Source organism: Monodelphis domestica, chromosome 1, assembly GCF_027887165.1.
Source record: "Monodelphis domestica isolate mMonDom1 chromosome 1, mMonDom1.pri, whole genome shotgun sequence".
NCBI lineage: Eukaryota > Metazoa > Chordata > Mammalia > Didelphimorphia > Didelphidae > Monodelphis > Monodelphis domestica.
The window spans coordinates 91,462,158-91,484,967 of NC_077227.1; the positions used below are offsets into that span (position 1 = coordinate 91,462,158).

The 22,810-nt window shown below is 37.0% G+C and overlaps 1 long non-coding RNA gene across 1 annotated transcript in view; it reads left to right on the forward strand.

Annotated features, from left to right (window-relative positions):
• LOC103103818 (uncharacterized) overlaps window positions 1–21,634 on the forward strand; it is a 54,879-nt gene extending 33,245 nt beyond the window's left edge. Inside the window, exons 2-3 of the long non-coding RNA XR_008913033.1 lie at window positions 14,875–20,527; window positions 21,418–21,634. This is a non-coding gene — a long non-coding RNA (uncharacterized LOC103103818). The remainder of the gene's footprint in view (window positions 1–14,874; window positions 20,528–21,417) is intronic.
• The last annotated feature ends 1,176 nt before the right edge of the window (window positions 21,635–22,810 follow it).

Here is a 22,810-nt window from a genome sequence, read left to right on the forward strand (position 1 = left end):
TGTCACCTTGATTTAGTCACTTGTCTTTCTTTGCCTCAGTTTGCTAATCTGTAAAGTGAAGGGACTAGATGAGATAATCTCTAAATTCCCTTTTGGTTCTCACTCATGATCTAAACCTTTAGCTTAACTCCATGAAACAAGTTCAAAGGCAGTCCTAGGACACAAGTCATTCCCTCTGTACCCAGTCCTTCCTGGCAGACAAGGAACAGAGCTTTTCTTAGAAGATTTCAGCAATGTTTTTTCTCCTTCTGTCAAGAACTTGCTCCAAAGTGATCCCACTAGGGAAAAATCTTGAGATATCTTGCCTAATCTCTAACTCCATTTTGGGCCCATCACCTCTTTGAGTAGATATCTCAGATAAAAAAAGTTGCCCCAAACCTTAGTGAGAAAAGATAAGTGAATTTTTTCTTCAATGTCGACATTTCCCAAATGCACAGACTTTAAATAATGGTAATGAGGGTAGAGAAAGTCAGTAAGAAAATTTTGATGCTAGTGATATTTATCTTTTTAAATATTCAGTGTCAAATTTTGCATATAACCAAAAAGTAGAAGTTTAGAGATATGTAAAAATAAGCTTAGTTCAGTACTTTTCATAGTAGTGAGGAATTGGAAATGAGCAGATTCCCATTGATTGAAGACTGGCTAAACAAATTGTGGTAAGAGTGTGTGATGGAGCATTATGGAAATAAGAATACAGGAAGGTAATGGGAAGATTTATATGACACCAAACTGAAGAAGTAAGGAGGAGTAGGAAAACCACATACATAATGAGTACTGTGGCAATGAAAATACCAGCAACAACAACTTGTACCAGAATGTTGTGTAATGAGTAAGTTTGACTGGGAGGAGAGATATGGGGATGCATTTCCCTCCTTTCTTGAGGAAGACAGGGGAGAATGTGAAGAGGCAAAGAAGACTATGAACATAAAAAAATTGCATACCCTATTGGTCTCAAGGGATGTGTTGATAAGCTTTTTCTGTCCTTTTTCTGTATGGCTTTCTCTCTTTTGTTCTTCCTCTCTCCTACCTTGCTCCCTTCTATTCTTTCTGTTGTCCTTTCTTCTCTCTCTTCCTCTCTTCATTCCTTTTCTTCCATCCTTCCTCTTCTTCTATCCTTCTTTCATTTCCTTCCTTCTTCCCTTCTTTCCTGCCTTCCCTCCCTCTCTCTTTCTTTTTCTCCATTATAGTATAAGAGATGACTTTCTGGATGAGGGAGTGGGCAGGGATATATTTGGAAATAAGGGTGATGTGAAAATAAAAGTAATCAATACAAATTTTCAAGAAAGAAAACACCCAGTTTCCTCTCTTTTACTGTCAAATTTCAACACTCTAACATAGAATCATTTGGATTTTAGAGATGAGAGGGATTGAGAGAGATCACTGATCTGAATTCTTTTATTCAAGGAAAGTGAGGTGAAATAACACCCCAAATCTTACAAGTAATTGGTGGCATGCCACGGACTCTTCCTTTTACAACTGAAACTTTTTTTTTTGGTTCTAGCAATAGGTCTCAAGCCACAAAATGTTCAATGGTCAAATATTTTAAGGAAATATTGTCCTACACAAATGCAAAAGCCATGGTAAAGATGCTAAAATAGTTTCTTGTTCCAGTCCCAGCCCAAGTAGTGTAGTCTAATTGAATTCAGAAGCAAACATGGAATCAATCACTTTCATTATTTCAGTGAAATTAGACTACACTTTCTTCCAAATCCTTTAGCAGTTTAAGTTTATACAATATAGTTTACTTACTCCAAAAGTGATTGAGCAGGAAGGATTGGTGCTGGATTTCAAGTTGAGAGGACTGTATTCAAATCCTAGCCCTTCCACATTCTACTGGTGTGATCTTGCAGAAAGCATTGAAATTCTCTAGACTTTGGTTGCTCACCTGCCAAAAGTAAGCATTTGTATTCAATGAATTTCAGTTCTAAATCTAGGATCCTGGAACCTGAATAATGTGGTTCCAGTGTCTAAGGAACAATTGAGATGATCTGTTAGCTCTCACAGGTAGAATGTGATCCCTTGAGGAGAAAAACACCCAACTAAAGTGTGGTTATTACAGGCACAACAAAGCATAGATGAGGCACAAGTTTTCAAAAATGAGTATTGAGGTAGTAATGAACTCCTCCCCACACCACCACCATCTTTGGATATTGAGTAGAGCTCAAGAGAAGATGAATGGGTCCTATATGAATATCTAGAAGGTCCTCCACTCCCTATACTGAATGTACAACACATTCAGAAATGATGGCTAGAATTGTAAATCAGGTAGGGCCGGCCAGAGGAGGAATCCTTTAAGAGGCTTAGTGTAGGGGCTTTAAAGTTTGCAAAATATTTGTAGTATCTTTAAAAAAATTGTTTTTAGCCTTCACCTTCTGTCAATACCTACTAGTGGGTCATGGTTCCAAAGTAGAAGAATGGTAAGGGCTAGACATTGGGGGTTAGGTGATTTGCCTGGAGCCATACAGCTAGGAAGAGACTGAGGTAAGATTTGAACCCAGATGAGTGTTCCATTATGTCATGGTCTCTCTTGACACAATGGATGAAGAGCTGGTGTTGCAGTCTGTTCAAGTCTTGCCTCAGATACATACTGGCTCTAGGAGCAGTCACTTAAGCTCTCCATGTTCTAACTAATGCTTTAAGTTGCAGGGTAGGAGCTACTCTACATTGGGACGGGGAGCTTCCTTATCTGGTAGTTTCCAGTACCAGTGAAATCATGGGTGGAGAGGAATGGGAAAGGAAGGTTGGAGGCTCTCCTGAGATAGTTGTCTATCAGAGACTAGGGCACTGGTAAATTCAGTGAAGGAAGCTGAAAGGCTCCTTCCTGTTAATCCTGAGCATGTTTGAAAGTATCTCAATAATAATATATTAATTTAATATATAGCATAACACAAGTATATAAAATATAACAATATGATATATTAATGGCATATAATAATAATTAATTCTTAACTTTTGAATATCTTTGGAAGTAGTACTAGATTAGGAGAGAGCTAGCCCTTTTGTTCAGTTATACCCATGAACAAGTATGTAGTAGGAGGGAATTGTAGCTTTGCCTTTTTGTTTCTAGAGGTGGATGATCAATGTTAGCAACCCTTTCACTAGGCATGATCTCAGGATGAAGGAAGTTTTTCTTTGGAATTTCTTGTATGAAATATAACCATTAAAAACAAAACTGACTCATCCAAATTAATGTTGTACTTTAAAATCCTTCATAATGAAAAAATATTAAGTATTAAGAAAAATGAAGTTTCCTTATAAGGTTTAACCAGTGATCATGCCTGTGAAAATCACCCAAAGAAACTGAAAATTTTAGTCTTGAGAAGACTTAGTGCGAGGCTTCTTAACTTGGGGGTCTATGAACTTGAAAACATTTTTTTTTTATAATTTCATTTAAACATTTGGTTTTCTTTGTCTTTTGATGTGTTTTAGTTCATATGTTTAAAAACGTTATTCTGAGAAGGTGTCTTAGGCTTTATCAGAACACCAAAGGGGTTCAAAATAAGACCCCCGATGTAGAGAGATTGTGCTACTGCCTTCAAGTACTCAGAGTTGCCATGAGAAAAGGGGATGATGCCCCCTTCAGGTTGGCCCTAAGGGGGCAGGTCCTGGGAACAAAACGTAAGAGCTGAAGTTCAGATTTCAGCTTGATGTAACACTTGAAATTATCCCAAGTTGGAGTGAGTCCATTTCCCCCTCCATTCCTCCTTTCTGTCCAAGCCCCCAGGTTGGCAATCATTTGCTGTGCATGTTGTTTAGGGCATTGTTATTCAGGTATGTGCTTAACTAGCTGACCTTTGAGTTCCCTTTCCAACTCTGAGTTGCTGTGATTATGTGACTGTAGGCTTTAGATTTATTCCATTGGTGATTCCATTGTTCTTAGCATTACTGAGATTTCTCCTGGGTGATCCCCCTGCAATGCCTTCTGACCCCCTGGTACATTCTTTTAAATAACCTAGAGGCAATGACTCTCTTTCCTTTAATGCTAGATATTATTTTTGGAAACAGGCAAGTAGCTGTTTGAAGTCTGGTGACTAAAGTGGGAAGCTGAGGAATGCTGTATAGATACATGTTTTGCATCAAGATACATGTATTAGGGTCATGGAATAGTCTTATTTGCTGCATAGTTAACTGAAAATAATCTCCCCAAGGGAATTCTTAATATATTCTAAATGATAGCTGCATTTCATGGCATTAATGATCTAATAAACAAAACACTCTGATAGGTCTTGTAGATACAAAGAAAGAGAAGTCATTAGCCATGTATCTACATGTACACAGTAACTATAGTTGGATGCAAAAGAGAACATGGGAAGATAAATGGATTTGGGATTAGGAAAATCTGACTTAAGTACTAGCTATGGGACAATGGATAAGTCTCTTGACCTCTCAAGCTCAGCTTCTCTTTCTATAATCAGTCCTATAGTACCTTCTTCATAGAGTTGTAGTACAGCTCAAATGGGATCAATCAAAATATTAAAGCATTGGTTACATAGTTACTAAGAACCAGGCTCTTTGCTAATTATGAAGATTACAAATACAAGCAATCAAGACAGTTCTTTCCCTCAAAGAACTAATCATTGCAGGGGATGAAGGCAACCTGTAGAGGAGAATTAGAAAGGGGAACAAAGGGATGTACAGATGAACTTGAAGATGATGGTGAGTGTGTTCAGGCACACGGTATGGAGAAAGCTGGAAGGTGGTAGGGAGTCATGGTTTGGGACAAGATGAAGGGAGATGCTAATTAAAATGCTTTGCTTACTTTAAATTTTATTATTATTATCATCATTTTTGTTTTTTGTTCTTGTCATAGAAGTCCAAGTAAAGTGTCACGATAGATTGGAAGAGGAGATATTGTTTTCATCAAGGTATCAGATAAAGGAGAGGGTATGGATATGGAAGGCTTCATAGATGAGGTAGCATTTGAATTGAGTCTTGAAGAGAAGGACTTCAGTAAATGGAGGTAGAGGGAGCCTATTCTAGCCATATGGGAGAGTTGGAGCAAAAATATGATGGGAGCTGAAAGCTGAACAAGAATGAGAGATGGGGGAGGAACAATTTGATCAGAATTTAGAGTTAATGGTAACTATGGAACAAATCTAGAAAGGTAGGTTAGAACCAAATTATAGGGGATCTTGAATATCAGGATATATATATATATATATATATATATACATATATATATATATTCAATTTCCTTATCTACTCAATTTTAAGGTTATTGAACTAGCTGATTTCTAACTAGCCCTAAGTTCAGTGATCCTATTCTTCTGAGCACTACTTTCAAAATATCATTGAGAGAAAAATGTGGATGCTAAGTTGGATAGGGAGACCATTTAGGGGACTATTATAAGCACCTAAGTGAGAAGAGCTTAGGGACTGACCTTGAGTGGTTGCAATGGTTGGGCTGGATATATGAAATATTGTAGAGTTAGGGGTAAGTAGATTTTGGTATTGCTTGAATATGAGGAGATGGGGTAAGGGATGAGCTAGAGGGAAGAGTGAAAGATCACTTTGAGCCTGGTTATGTCTGGTTGATTGTGGGGATGATAGTATCATTGGCAGAAATAGATAAGTTAATATCTGGACTCGTTTTTTTTCTTTTTTTTTTTGAGAAATTCATTCAGTTTTGGACTTGGGTTTGAGGAAACAGATCTAACAAAGAGCTATAGTTATAATGCTCGAGTTGTGGAGAGAGGTTGAAGGAACTGCCATTTGGTCATTGAAGTCATAGGAGTGGCTGAGACTACAAAGAGTAAGAATGAATGTATACTTCCTCCTCTCACCCAACCAAAAAAACCCAATAACAACAAACAACTGCTTTGAAGGACAACTCTCATTTGAATCTAAGTCCTTGTCATATTTATTAAAAGCTAAGTCATTCATTTGTATTCAGATTTATTAACTTCTAAGGAAAATATTAGACTGTCAGTGCTGACATGAGATAACATTTTCATTTTATGTCAAAATCCATACTCTCATTTTGAGGCTATTAAATAGATTTTCTCCTAAAGAATAAGACAGTTACTAATGTATAAAACAATAGGTCTTTATCATTCAAGTTTTAACTTAATATCAAGGAAGACCCAAGGTCTAAAATAAAACACTTAGGGTCAAGAGTATAAAAGAATAAGCAAAGAAAGAAGAGGAATTTAGGGGAAAATAACCGAACAGTCACTGGAAAGGATCAGTATCACAAGTCCCAGACCCATGATGGAAGGGTTTATCACTGGGACTCCAGGTGGGCTGGTTTTTGGTTCTTTGCAAGAAGACCAATGGAGAGTTACTGGTCCTCTTCAGAAGCTGCCTCTGGTTCTGGCAAGCTCCTTTCCTTTCTTATCCAATTTTGAGATGCTCGAATCCCACATTCTATAGGAGACCTCTCTTGGTCTTCCTAGTTTATCATCCTATATCTTTTCAGATTACCAACATATACTCTACATCTCTCTCCTATTTGCCTATACATGTTATTTCCCTTGTTAGACTACACAGTCCTTAAGAGCAGGGTGTATGGGGTTGTTATTATTGCTATTATTACTACTACTGCTTTTCTTTGAATCCCCAGTGTTACCACTTTGCTGGCACACTTAATCAGTGCTTCTTGGCCATTTGACTGGCTATGTCTCTTCCATACCATAAATAGCTCCTCTAGGAATGTTTGCACTGAGACAATCTAATAGGTTCTTCATCTCTGAAGTCACATTCAGGGATAAGCTAGGATGGGACAGAGAAGAAATAAGAAAACAGGCATAGAATATGGCTGTCTGCAGAAATCACATGAAGGACCATGTCCAGAGCAGAGGTACTGCTGTAAGTGACTATTTATTTCATTGATGCCTCAAAAATTGGAGGATTTTTTAATTTTTATTTTTACTATCACAGTCTGTTATGAATAAAAATTCATTGAAGCTCTTCTCTATTTCCTCTACTTCTCATACCCTTCACCCCAAACTTAGAGTGAGTCAGGAGGAGGCTTCCTATCTAGCAAGGTGAACAGAAGCTAAATGTCCCCAGGGTGCAGTGAACTTAAGTAATCACCCTGAGGCTCTTTAAGGAAACTATTGGACAGTGACCCTGGGAGACCATATCAGAGTAGGTAAATAAGGGTACTGGGGATGTTCCTCCCTTCCCCCCATGTTTGTTTGGAATTAGTTACACACAATACTTTTTCTTTCTTCATTATATTTATTTTTAAAATAAAATTTTGTTGATACCTTTGGCTTTAAAGCACCTAAATTCCCCCCTGTATCCCTCCCCTTCCTCTTCTCCAAGAGCATCCCATTTAACAATTTTTTAGAATGGAGAAATAAAAAAGAGAAAAAAACAAAACCTGATCAATTTATCAAAAATATATATTATATGTAGTGTTCCACCCATATGAAACTCAACTCCAAAATTTATTTTCAATATTGAATTCATCCAAAATAGTAAAAATAGAAAAGTTCCCCTAAATTTCAAGGACCATAGACTTAGGGACTTCAGAAATTGTCTAGTGCAACCCCTTCATTTTATGGAGAGGGAAACTAAGGCAAAATAACATGTTCAAAGTCTTGCAGATAGTAAGCATGATACACAGGCAGAGTATATCAGTGTTTTAGCTTGAAATGAGCAAAGGACTCAGAGGCAGATGGAATGTGGTGTTCCCCTCTATCAACCACAGGATCTAAATTAATATTTAAGACTGTTATGATGTGAAATAAAACTAGGACACAACAAAAAACTTTTAAGATGTACAAATGACTCTTTCAGATCTTCAAAATATGGACTTGAAACCAAACAAAACATTTGCTCCATAAACCTGCCAGAGGTTAGAGGAAGTATGGAGGCAGAGACGCAGCCAATACTTTGGATCTTTTCTTCAGGAACTTCGGACAGATTTGAGACAGATGGATGAAAATCAGTCTTAATGAAGTTCCTTTGGCTCAGGGAAGCTATGTCAGAGGTATCGTTGTGGCGTCTGTATGGTCTCTGCTACAGCCAAAGGCAACTGAACCACCAATTACCAAAAATACCCAGTCTAGTCTTTATATCATAATCAAATATGGTTTCTAAATAAGAAGGATTGGCGGAACTAAGAAGCCAGTGTGATTAGAAAAGCTTGCTAAATATATTTAATTCTACTAGGTGGCTGGAGATATCATAATGGAGCCCATAAAATTCATTACTGAAATTATCTATTACTGTATCTTGCTGCTTGGTGCCCTCTCTTCAGTGTAGCTGAGCTGATTGCATTGCCGTAATTAAAATTCCATTACAGACCATATTTTTCTGAGGGTTTTATAACTTGCTGAAGGCTGAAGCCTGTCAGCCAGTGTTTCCCTATGGGGATTGATTTCATTAATACTTTACGGTAAGCGGGCTTTAATTAATGTTAAATGAAAATGAGGTTCCAAAGGCATTACATAGAACATTCACATGGACGTCAACATAATTTGCAATGATTAATATTTTTTAAATGGCCATCCAAAGAGGCTATTTCTGTTCAACTTTTTTCATAAGACATCGACTGAGATTTTTATTTAATTTATAACATAGTGGAAAGTGCTAGATTTAGTGTCAAAAAGTCTAGGGTCCAGTCTGAGTATGTCCTCTGACTAGCTGTGTAACCTTTGGCAATCAAAACTTATTGAAATATTGGTTATCTGACTGCCCATTTTTGACATTTTATGATATCATTCCTGTGGAATTAGCTGTTGTTCACTTGTTTTCTTACTCATAATCCTATTTAGGGTTTTCTTGGCAAAGATACTGGAGTGGTTTGAAATTTCCACCTCTGACTCATTTTACATATGAGGAAACTGAGGCACAGAGGGTTAAGTGACTTGTCCAGGAATTCCCAGCTAGTAAGAAACTGAGGCCAGATTTGAACTCACAAAGATGAGTCTCCCTGAATTCAGGTATGGAGCTCTATCCACTGAGCTACATAGTTGCCCATTCCTTTGGAAATAAATGCCCTTATAATATTGTTTCATCCAATGTTCTGTTTTTGTTTTTTTGCAAAACCAGTTAGCAATATTAGATGAAGAATGCCAATATTTTGAAGTACAATATTCATTTGATTTGCCTCCATGCATAACCAATGAATAACCAATGGACATATGACCATAAAATATATTCCCTCTCAAACTCTCTCCTCTTCCAAACTTTTTTGTTTCTATTGAGGAGTAGCATCATTCTTTCAATGCCCCAGGTTCACCATGTTGTAGTCACCTTTGACTCTTCCATCTCTTTTCCCTCTATATCCAATGAGTTGCCAAGTCAAAACTATCCTTCTTTCATGAGAAGATCCTATATTGGTCCTCTTCTCTCCACTCAAATAAGCACAACTCTATTTCAAGCCCTCATTAATTCTCATATTGGTTATTTTAGTAAACCCTTTAACCACCCCCCCCAAAAAACCCCCTAAAAACTCTTGATTCTGTCTTAGAATCAGCACTAAATATCAGCTCCAAGGCAGGACTAGGCAATTTAGGTTAAATGACCTGCCCAGTCACCCATCTAGGAAGTATCTGACCCCAGATTTGACTGTAGACTTGGTTCTCTATCTACTAAGCCATCTACCTGTCCCTTATTGCCATATCTTCTTTATGGACCTGCTTACCATCATTTTCTCCCCACACCTACCCATCCTCTCTACATACCTGCCAAAGCAATTTTCCTAAAGCACAACTCTGACCACGTTACTCCCTCAGCCATGAAGCTCAGCTAGTTTCCTCTCACCTAAATCTTCTTGGCATTTAGAGCCATTGGCAATGTGGGACCAAGCTATCTTTCCAGGCTTAGAGTACATCTTCACCTTTACACATTCTACATTCCAGTCAAACTTCTTGATTTCTCAGACTCTACTTGCCACTAGGTAAGCTATCTCCTATACCTGGAAGGCAAATGCTCCTTACCTCAGATATCTTTCTTCAAAGCTCAACTCAACTACCGCTTCCTCGATAAATTCTTTCCTGATGCCTCCCTTCCAGTCATTGGTGCCTTTCCCCCAATCCCCAGTTTGGAAACTACTTCATGTTTACCTTACATATATTTTATGCTTTTTTATATTCAGGTTATGACTTGTTATACCTTGAAGGTAGAAGATGTTTCAACCCTTCCCTCCTTCCTGTGGTTGGTATCTTTGCTATTTCAAGAAAAATGAGGGAAGATCCCCAACAGGTTGGGTGGAGAACTTATGCAAGGATATGGGCAAGAATTATATATAGGATAATAAGATACACATGAGTTTCCATTTATAAGTGTGAATGCTGATATAATTGAAATCATAGATTTCACAACTATTCAAATGGCTATTTGAGTTTTAGCACTGATTTAGAAATGTAATTTCTGGTATTCCTTCATTTGTTCATTCAGGAAATATTTATTAAGCATTTTATTTCTATCTATCTATATTATATATATGCATATGTACATATTTTGCATATATTTTCTATGTACCTTCTACTTGCTATGTATAAGACATCGTGATGAGCTTTGTGAAGATTAAAAACAAATCCCTAAGACAGCCTCCAGCTTCTTATAATTGGCAGTCTAGAAGGAGAAAGAAATTGTGCTCAAATTAAAATAAGACAATGAAGAAAATGAGAAGTCTTTCAGGGAAGTACAAATTATTGTGAAAATTCAGAGGAGGAAGAGGTAATCATGGCTGGGGAATTGGGGGAAGATTTCATGGTCAAGGTGTCATTTTTGTTTAGGCTTTGAAGGATAGATAAGATATCAACAAACAGGTAAAGGTGGCTACTGTGTTGGGAATACTGTAAGGATGAGGATTTGTATTGAAAAAGGCACAGAAAAGGAAAATCAGGGATATATTTATTGGATGGCGAATAGTTTGATATCTCTAAAACATTGCTCTGATGTGGGAAGTAGTATAAGATAAAGACCATTGTTTTTTGATGACAATATGTGTAATTGGGAATCATTTACCCTAAAAACTACATTTCCCAGAAGTTCACTGACTTCCTGTCGTTACATGCTGACATAGACAGGGGGATATATTGGGTGGGGTTCCTGGTTTCCGGCTCTTTGCTTCCTGTCAGAGATTGTGGTGGAGAATGGAGTTTTTGAACAGGTTGATTAGCCATGGGCATGTGGTTTTTATTGTTACCTTTTATTCTTTTATTTCTAGGGATTATTAATAAATCTCTTAAAATATAGTATTTTTATTATTTGAGATTAATTTTAATTTTTACAAATGACAATAATTGTCCACCAGCATCTATCAAGTGCTGGGCCAAATCCAGAGGCAAGATGCAGTACCACTCATGTTTTCTACCTTAAAAAAAAAAAAAACCCAGGGATGTTCTATGGAGAGGTCTCACTATACAATTGAGACTTAGATGTTTCAGTCTTACAATAGACTGAATAGAACCTCCCCACTCACATCCTATCTTAGAGTACACAGGCTATACTTCAGAGCAGAGAGAAATGTCTATATAAACTGTCTGCTTAATTGGGTGCCTTTTATAATGAGTGCTGTTGGAAACGGGCCTCGATATCAGAAATTTCATTTTGTCCTAGGTCAGGGTAAGACTTCTGTTCCCATCCTCATCTCTCACCAAGTCTTTTAAAAGAAAAACACAGAGACAAATATACATATTATAACTGCACAAATTATTCATCCATACTTATGCACATATAAATTCCTATAGGCATGCATGCCTACATATATGTAGATTGTGTGCATAACCTCCACTCTCTCCCCACCCTGGGGAAAAAAAGGGTGATTATCCTCACTGGTTCATTGTGTTCTCCATCTCCCCTCATGTTGATATTATCACTTCGGCTTCCCAAGTCTGGCTGGGAGACTCAGAATTAAACACAGACGGTCTGGTGCCAAAACAAAATTGTGAAAAGATTTGAAGCCCCCGTTCTTTAAACTCACAGGCTATCAAACTGGGAACAAGACAGCCTTTGTTTTATTTCCTGGATTTAATGGGGGTAGAACAGTCTGGAGCCACACTGGTTCTGATAGAAGTGCTGACTTGGAGCCAGAGAATTTAAAATTGCTGAAACCCAAATCAGAATGCCGATATAAAGACGTAAAATGAAGGAAGCATATGTGAGAGCAAAGAAAGGAATTATTGCTTCGAATCAGAAACAGGGAGAAAGTGACAATCCAATCTTGGGGAAATGCGGGACCAGAGACTGAGGAGTGGAAATAGTGGCAAGATGCTTCAATTTAGGGTAACCTCCCCATCACCCCAAAAGCCAGCCAGGGTGGAAGTCTTTTCCCCAGGCTTTAGCCCAAATGTCAAAGGTCCCATATTCTGGATGGGACTATGTGGCTGAAAAAAAAAGGAGAAATAAAATATTAGAAGCCCCTAGAAGAGACTTTAGAGGTAACTTAGTTAATCTCATTTTACAGACAAGGAAATCAAGGCTCAGACTGATTAAAAGTTAACCAATGTCATATAACTAATAAATAGCAAAGCCAAGAAGGGCTAGAATATGGATTGCTGGAATCCCAGGCTAGGACTTACTTCTCTTTCCTCATACCTCCCTTTGCTTTGTTGCAACTAATAAGATGGAGGAACTGGTTTTTCTTCAAGTCTTTACATGTTTCCTAATTTTCTCATTACTTACCTCCTCATAAACATGTTTTCTTTTTTCCATTAGCAACTGTATTTTGAGTACTACTTCTATACTTAAAAAAATTTAAATAATGGTGTGAGGCATGGTGATATCTACCTTGTCATTTTCTTTTTTGATCCTGTGTTTTTTTTCTTTGCTTTTCATCTTTTTTTTTTTAATGATGTGAATAACAATAGTTGCCAAAGTCAGTGAAGGACCACAACAAATGAACCTCCAGGTCAGAGCTCGCTTTGAAGTCTAAGAAGTCTATGGAGAGGATAGACCAGAGCCTCCAGGAGGATGGGGGAGCAGGCAAGGGCTGAGTCACCAGGATGCAGTTAGGTCTGGATGGAGCCTGCAAACTGTGACAGGGAAGACCTGGCAAATGCCCTTTCATAGACTGAGACAATCAGAGATAGCTGGATCCACAGCGACTGCTGCTCTGTTTCCAAACAGGAAGAGAACCTGGCTCTTGCCACTCATGGTAGGAAAGTCAGTGATTTCATTCACTGACACCATCAGCTGTTGGTGATTTCATTACGATCAAGCCTGCCCTTGAGGGAACAATGGAACATTTCTCAAACCTGAATTTTTCATCTTTTTACATGGATGACAATTCATTTTTCTGAAATCTTCCTTTGACACATATACCATATACATATACATTTGTGTGTATAAATAGTACATAAACATACATTCATGAACATCTAAATATATTTCTAGCTCTTCTCCTTTGATTGCATCAAGATGGGAAACCCTGAGATTTTATGGAGAGGCAATAGGGTCAAATGGAATAAAAACAACTTCAGACTAGTTTTCAGAAGACTTGGATGCTTGCTCTAGCCTCAGTTTCTTCATCTGTAAAATGTGGGTAATGATAACTCCTACCTTACAGGGTCATTGTAAGGATTAGCTGAGATATTATATAGACAGTGCTGTGCAAACCTTAAAGTGTCCTATACATGCTAGCTGCTGTTATTATTTTTATTGACTGTATGACTTAGACCAAAATGGCTTTTCTCTAAACTTTGGTTTCCTGATGTGAAAAACGAAGAATTTAGAATAAAGATCCCTTCCAGCAATCAAATTCTTTGAGATGAGAAGTTATTCACCTCTGACTCGATTTGAAATTACCTTTTATCCAAAAATATCAAACAAACCAAACACCAAAGAACCCCATCATTGGGATCCTCCCCCCCCCACTCTTTTTGCTAGGGGTGTGAAGAGGTAGGAGAGGTGGTAGATCAAAACTTAGAGCAAACTTCCCATGGAACAAAAGTTGAAAATACTGTCTCTAGATTCAGAGATAGGAAGGTTAGGGGAAACAGATTGCCTAGGGAAAAAAAGAGTTAGTAAACACAATCTTCTAAACAAGCCATATGGATGTTTAATTGTGGAAAAACAAAGACAAGAATGGACAATTTCAACCAGGGGCTTTATCTCTTTTTATCTATCTATCTATCTATCTATCTATCTATCTATCTATCTATCTATCTATCTATCTATCTATCTATTTGTTTATTTTTTTAAACCCTTACCTTCCATCTTGGAATCAATACTGTGTATTGGTTCCAAGGCAGAAGAGTGGTAAGGGCTAGGCAATGGGGGTTAAGTGATTTGTCCAGGGTCACACAACTGGGAATTGCCTGAGGTCTGATTTGAACCCAGGACCTCCCATCTCTGGGCTTGGCTCTCAAGCCACTGAGCTACACAACTGTCTGGGGCTTTATCCCTTATAGAAATATTCTTTATCCAATGAATGATATGGGCCACTTTTTGTTTTCTTATGAATTTTTAATGAAAATAAAAAGTTTTTTTAAGCACTTGAAAAAGCAATGATCATTTAGTTGCTTGGATTGGTTTGGTGAGAATGAAGCTAATGTAGCTATCTATGCAATGCCAGCATTTTTTCTACTGAATTTTAGCATGTGGCATTTCATAATAGTCACAAATGCCTTCACACCCTCCTTATAAAATTCCACATTTTTCCAAAATTGCTCTTATACAAATAATTTTCTTTTGACAAGGTCAAATTTGGAGGTATTCAAATAGGACATGAATTTAAAGGGACTGTATAAATAATACCAAGATTCCTGGAACCTTGACACAACTTGGCTAGTGGCAGGAAATGTGACACTTATACCCCAAACTAAAGGGCCACCCATCTAGGGGGCCAGCTCTAAAGAAGTCTGTTTAAATAATAATAATGATGATGATGATGATGATGATGATGATGATGATGATGATGATGATGTAAATGATTATTATTATTTCCCTTCACAATTTTTTTTTTGCTTTTAGTTCAAGTTGCAATGATCCTTTCTGCCCAGGAATGCCAGTCATGTAAACTCTCTGTCTGTGCTCATTCTCATGTCACAGTGTGCCATCTCACACATGTTGGGAGAATTGTTCGACACGCCTGGAAGAATAGAGAAAAATACCCTCGAAGGCCAAGCTCACATTTTATGGCGTAAAAGATCTTGACCTAAGCATATGTCTGTTTTTCCTCAGTCTCTGTGTTGGCTGACAGCAGGCAAGCCCAGACAGCAGGCCAGCAAGAACAAAAACATGAAAAACATGGTAAAAACAGTCCTACTGTGTTTGAGCAAGCATTTGAACCAATAAAATATTAATTAATAAGACAACAGTTGAATTGAGGTGCAGAGAGAAGGGTTTCTGCTCCCAGACTCAGTTGGGCAGTAAAATATATTACATGTTTGTCTCAAAAGCATATAGCCTTTGGCTACAAATCTTTATAGGGACAAGAAAAGGCATGACTGAAAGGCTGGGAGAGGCCAGGTGCCCCAGGGGCTCTCGAAGTCAGAAACAACTATGAAAAGGTGGGGAAATGGAGTTTGAAGGTTGAACATAGCTGGAAGGAATCCAATAATTCAAAGCCATCAGCATGGAAGATAATTAAATGCTGACAGGTATCTACCAAACATGTATGCACGTGTGTGTGTAGCTTAGATTAAGTCTCTGATTATGAAGAAAATGTGTAAACAAGATTATAGATGTAGAGGAGGGGTAAGGAAGACTGGTCCAGTACACAAAAGGAAAGGGCTGGGAGAAAACATTTCCTTCAACCTGATGACCTGTAGAAAAGGCAGCATTTGAGATGGGAGTGCTTCTGGAACAAATGGAACTCTTCTGGTGCTCTGAGGAAGAGGAAATCATAATTATAATGAAATTAAGAAAAGGGAGATTTAGTTTGAATAAATGTAGGACCATAAGACCTAAAAGTTACAAGGATCCTTAGAGACTACTGTAAAGATTAAAATTAATATTCAATAATTAAGTATTTTATAAAGTTTTATTAATAATTAAAGTAAAAGAGCTACCTAAACCCAGCCCAGTCGTGAGAGAAAAGAGAGTGAGTGGGAAGAGCTACAGAAATTATAAACAATTAGGTGAGGACTTAACCATGCACAAAGGGAAAAGCATTCTGAGTAATATAGTTTTAGGAGTTCAAGATTTTCTGACTATATATTATCTAGTCCAACCTTTTCATTTCATCGATGAGGAAATGGAGATTAAAGGGAGGATGAGCTCTTTGAGGTAACACAGATTATAGATTTGAACCTTGATCTTTTCATATCAAACCTGTGTTCTTCTAATAAAACATTCAATAGCTCTTAATCAGAACTGGATAAAAATGACATTATGGAAACCTTTCTGGGAGTATGGTGGCTCGCAAGACTCACTCATTGAAGCTGGAGCTTTTTAGAATCGCAGTATACTTATATTGATGTACCCTTAGAAATGCTATCCTACTAGACACTATCCTATGACTAACTCTCTTCCAAAATGAAGTGGAAAATTGCCAGGAATGAGCATTTGATCTATTATTTCCCAAAGAAGTCAATAAAAATTGAAGAATCAATACACACATTGATCCATCACCCATTGATAGGATGGGACCAGCCAGCATTGCATGATACTAGAGACCACCTGCTTCAACATCATGGCTGGTGACAATAGAGTCTATAGTGAATTAGGATTATTTGGGGGAACACTAAGGGCAAATGAGGAAATTTCCACAGATGATAGCCAGTAAAGGATCTGAAGTTCATGAGTTCATGTTATACAGGTTGAATGAATGAACATGTTTAGCTGAAGAAGAAATGACTGGGAGTACTGAATGGCAAAGAGGAGGAAAAACATGATAGCTATTTCCAAGGATGTGAAAGGCTATCAGGTGGAAGAGGGATTCACCTTGTTTTTTTTGAGTCCAGTGAGCAGAACTTGCAAAGAGGCAAATTTAGCCTTGTTATGGGGGGGGCGGGGGAGAAGGGTTGGAGAGGGGAGACTTTCTAACAAATAGTTATCCTGAAGTAGAAAGCACTTCCTCAGGAAATAGTGGGTTTACCCTTGTGAAAGTCATATGGGAGTAAGTAATGAGGCTTCTTTTTCTAGTATAAGTTGGACCAGTTGGGGAAATCATTTCCAACTTTGAAATTGAATGATTCTATGAATGCACCATTATATTTCCATATTTATATGATCCTTTGAGCCACTCATTTTCCATTGCCTGTTTCCTCCTATTTGGAAGCAACGGGCTTGAAGTGACTGACTATTTAGATGAATTAATCACATGGACTTGGACAAAGATCTCAGAGGAGAGAGAAACCCATAGTTAGGTAGTGCATACTCTAAATTTATTTCAAGGAGCTTGCTATTGTGGAAGGGAAAGCAGAACCCAAATCTCCCAGGGTATGGCAATAGAGTTTACTTACTTCATTGAACGCTCCATGGAGTTATTGAGTTTGGCTATGCAGTCAGTAATCAGAGCAGAAGAAGAAAGTCAAAATGAAAGCTAAAAATGACAGAATGTCTTGTCTTTCAGGTTAAGCACTCGATATGCCATGCTTCATCGAAGTCAATCCAATGACCATTCCTGTACAGTCAAGGTCACAGAAGTGATAACCAGAAAAGCATTCCTATTCTTAATTAACTATATCAGTTCTTGATGCCTATTTAGGGAAATAAGACCTGTTGCTGTGCTGAAGAATGATACACCACCATTCCCTTTCCAAATATGTTGTCCTTTCTGTCCCACCTCAACTTAATTGACTCTTACCTTCCTTTCAATTCTGGTGCCAAGAATACAAATTCCACAGGCACCGGGTATGATGTTATCTGATTGTCCCTCTCAAAGGCTGACATACACCAAGGCCATACTGAGAGAAATGAAAGGAAATGCAATCTTGACATTAGGCTACCCCTCTACTTTTCCATGGTGCCCCATAGGCAGGAGTCGTACTACTTTACCATCCCTTTATCTGTTTCCCTTTCTGAAATTTGCAAAAGGTAATTAGCCAGACCCAAACTATTTAACCTTTCATATTTCAGAACTTATTGTGCTGGAAGCTTCCAATACTCCTGGCATTTTCAACTCAGATGCCAAGTGGATTAAAAAAAAAAGAAAAAAAAAACAACTCGTGCTAGTCAGGTTCTCAGTTTAGGACTGAGGCAACATTATTTTATTGGAAATTTTGAATAAATAACGAACCTGATGGGGGGAGAAAGATGGAAGAGGGGAGTTTCTTCTCGGTTATAATATTATATAAGCTTGAATGACATTACATCATTGGTCTTAATTCATCCTTCCCTTACAAGGGCAATATTGTGCTTTTTGCTAGCTGTCAGAGATAGTACAAATGGCTAGGGATCAACAATAATTGTGAATAGAGTCTAGGAGGCTCACAGTTCTGACTTGTTTCAGGGGCTCAGCTTTTGGAAGACAGCCTAAAAAAATAGCAATTTACAGAAAAAAAAGTAGGTCCTGAGGCATTTGGTCAGGGCAGACATTAGTTCCATTTAGGGCTTAAACCAGCCCACAGTTAATTGTAGGTCTGTTGCATTAGCTTGTAGGAGTAGTAAAAGCATGTAATTTGATCTAATCTGATGGGCACATGAACTGGGTACTTGGTGCCAAGTGAGACCATGAAACAAAAGGACAAATGTGTTTCTAGAAAAAAAAAGTAGTTTCAACTACAGCGCACATGAAACTCAGGAGAATTCTCCTGAGTCTTTGTCATTTTGAAGATGTTCAGCACAAGTAAATAAAACAGAAAAAATACTCAACAACGAGGGCAGAGTGGGTTATATTTATTTTGTGGTTGAGTGCCAGGGTTGAAAAGCTTTGACTCTGGAATGAGGGAGCGTGGTGGTCACTAGCTTTTTGTTTTATCTGTAGAAGGATCCTTTGTTTAAAAGCCCAGGTGTATCTGGAGGACATGGTGAGCTTAGCAGCCACTGATGGTTCCCAGGTGAGGGACTAGCAATGCAGTCCACCAGGTTGACAATCTCCATGTGATCGTCAGCTCCTTTTCCTCTCTTAATCCCATATATCCAAAAATAGTCAAATGTTATGATTCCTTTATCTATAATATCTCCCCTATATGTCCTTTTCTATTCACTCAAGAGAATCATTTTTCTAGTTCAGGTCCTCATGGCTTCTTGCCTGAATTATTGCAATAGCCTTCCAATTGGTCTCTCTGCCTCAAGTCTCTCCCTAATCTAGTCCAATGCCAAAGTGGTTTTCCTAAAGTAGAGGTCTGACACTGTCTCTTCCACCAAATCCAATTAAGAAGATTTGTGGCTGTAAGGGTGATAAACCCTGGGTTTTCAATGGACGCTCTATCATTTCAAGACTCACAAGTCCCCTACATCTCCTAGGCAGCTACTAAAGTGAGGGAACACAGTGTTAGGCTGTACCTACAAGACCCCCCCCCCCCAAATCAAAACTGGTCAGTTAACTCAATTGATGAATTAATGAACTAAACAAAATAATCAGTTCACTCAATGGATCACAAAACTGCTTTTTTGACTGTGTTCTTTTAAATGATCTGAATCTTTGAAACTAAATTAAATTTAGCATTAAAACTAAAACTAGGTCTTTCATGAGAACTATTTTAAATTGTTTTAATTTTGTTGAAACTGGGAAAATATAGAAAGAAGGTGAAATTTTGAGTAAATTATGTTGGCACAAGTTTGTGAAACCAGGGGCAAAAAATACAAAGCAATTTAAGGAATTATGGGTGTTTGGATATAATTTAGAAGACTGTTGTTAATAAAGTTAAAAGTAAAACACAAAAGAAAGGAAGTATATTTGTCTAATTATTAATCCTCTATTTAGAGAAACAATGAGGTTATTGTACTTATACTATAAATGCTTACATATAAAATAGTGATTGGAGAACAGGAATTGATCTTTGTGGGTCCTATCATAGTGGATGTCTACTTTAACTTTTTAACTTGTAATTTCATTTTTTTAACAAGCCTGATTGTGATGGCACCATCATTTATAACATAACTGGTAATTTCATCACTGTTTCCAGTTATGCATGTAATGCTCTATGTTAAGGAAAAGCAGGTAAGGAAACCAGAAGAGTTATAATTTTGTCTTTAGAAATATTTAAAATTTCTATAATAGAGAATAAAAATGTGATAATATTGGAAGTATAGAGGAAGCTAAATGGTGCAGTGGAGAGAATGCTGGGCCTGGAGTCAGGAATTTTTGAAATCAAATTTAGCTTGAGATATTAGCTATGTGTCCCTGGGCAAATCATATAATTTATATCTGCCTCAGTTAATCTCATCTGTAAAGTGGGGATATTAATAACACCTAGTAGGGCTACTATGAGGATACAATCAGATATTTGAAAAGTATTTTGCAAACTTCAAAGTGCTAGGTAATTCCAGTTATTATTATTGATGTTACTATTAATAGAATTTTTATAATTGTTATTATTTGGATGAATCTATGATACTAATCCTTTCATTTTATAGAATCACAGAATTTTATTGTTATAAGTTGATGTTGATATTAATTCCAAATGTTGCTTGTCTCCAATGCAGAAATCCTTTCTGTAACATTCTAATGTTAGTTGTCATTTTAATCAAGTCTACAAACATTTATGAAGTACCTACTGTGTCCTAAACTCTAAAGGTGAGAAAGTATGGATAAATTATGGTCCTTACCTTCCTGGACTTTATGTTCTAAAAGGAGGAAAAGGTACAGATAACTATGATATATAATTACATATAGCATAATTAAAGAGGTCTGTGGAGAAGCTCATGAATATTGGTTAAAATAGTGTATGTCATGAAAGGAGATGGCATGCCATACATCTTAAATCCATATGTGTAGCAGTTGCAGGAAGGAAGAATTTTTGTTCTGATGAAGAAAATACTCAAGAATGAGATGATATATCTGTCTTCAAGTATATGAAAAACTTCACATAGAAGAATTTGGATGGTTCTTTTTGCTCCCAGAGGATAGAACTAAGAATTGTGAAAGTTGCAAGAAACAAGTGTTAGCTCAATGTAAGGGAAAACCTTCTATTAATTAGAGCCCTTTCCCAATGAGTAAAAGTCTACTTTAGGAGGGAGTGCTTTCCCACTCAATGGAGGTCTTCAAGTAAAGGTTGTATTATCATTTGTTAGTATGTTGTATTGGGAATTCTGTTTCAGGTACTGACTGGACAAAATGGTAGCTCAGATCCTTGAAATTTCTGTGATTCCACCATAATTCAAGCTGTAAGAAGTTCATTATGTTCACATTTTTGATAGCTCCAATTGTCAGAAAGTGAATTTTTTAGATAGATTTAACCTCTAAAGCTCAGTAGTTTGTACTCAGTTTCAGAGGCAATATTGTGTGTGTAATATGGAGGGCATTAAAATGGGAATCTGGAGACCGAGAGTCTTTTTCCCCCTTATATATTTTATTTAAAAAATAAATTTTACTTGTATATCATGTTTATACTTATCAATTAAATGTATATGTATGTAATCTTTATATTTATATTTCCTACTGTATTTCTCTTCATCAACTTCCAGATAGCCATCCTTGAAAATAAAATATGAAGAAAGGAAGAAAGGAAAAAAGTTCTACAAAACGAGACAACATATCAAAAGCATCTAACATTATATGCAGTATCCCACATCTATCATCCTGTTTCTTACATAAAGGGAGGGGATGTGTGACTCTGGTGCCCCATTTTGCAAAGGGAGGGTAGAGAATAAAGAATTTGATTTTATCTAAAATTTTCCACAATTAGCATAACTTTGGTCATTAGTTAACCTCTCTAGACTTCTTTTTTTTTTCACCCAGATAATCTTCAAGATTCCTGAAAATTCTAAATCTGGCTCCTCTGACCTATACAAATATTGTGGTTGAATTAGATGACCTTGAAGTTCCTTTCCTAGTTCTAGCATTCCATGATTCTATCTTCTATAACAACCAAGATATAGATTTGGAACAGAAAGATACTTTAGAGGTCATCTAGTCTAACTTTTTTATATTCCAGATGAGGAAACTGAGGCCTGGAGGTAATGAGTAGAATCTTGATTTGAACATAGATATTCTGATTTGAAAAATAATGCTCTTTCTGCTGCACCACACTATATTTATTTCCCCATTTATTTATTTTAATTTTTATTAATTTATTTGTTACATTAAAATTTCCAGGTATTTCACTCTGCCACTCCCTTCACCATAGAAAATATCATCTGGAAAAAATATGTATATATAAACTATATCTTTTATGCTTCTATTTATAAATTAGCCCCTAAATATAGGACTTTGTGTTTATTTTTATCAAATTTTATTTGTGATTAAGTTTTTTGTTTCTATCCTGACAAGGCATTTTTTTTAGATCTGGATTTTCTTTTTCCAATGGATCAATTCTCAAGTTTGTTTCATTTGAAAAATCTGATGATCCTATTTTCTATGTCTTTATCTATGCCATGAACAAAAATATTAAACAGGACACAGCTCTGTGGTATACCACTAAGAGCCTTCCTTCTGGTTGATATAAATCTTAACTTTATTTGGGTTATTTTGTTCAACCAACTACAAATCTACCTACTATGCTGTCCACATTTCTCCATCAGGGATATCATGAGAGACACACAAAAAAATGCCCACTGAAATTTACATAAACCATATCTATGGCATTCCTCTAATCTGCCAGTCAACTAATCTAATTAGAAAGTAAAAAATCGAAAAGTTAGCTTAAAAAATGCTGACTCAATGAACACCACTTCTTTTTCTCAGTCATCACAAGTTGTCTCTTTCATAATCTACATCAGAATTTTGCTTCAGGCTGATGCCAGCATCTATACTTTCTAGTTTCTAAATCTAGCTTCTTTATCTCTCTCTTTTTTTTTAATTGGGACAGCATGTGGTCATATCCAGTCTTCTGGCCCTGATACTATTTTCTAGTAATGC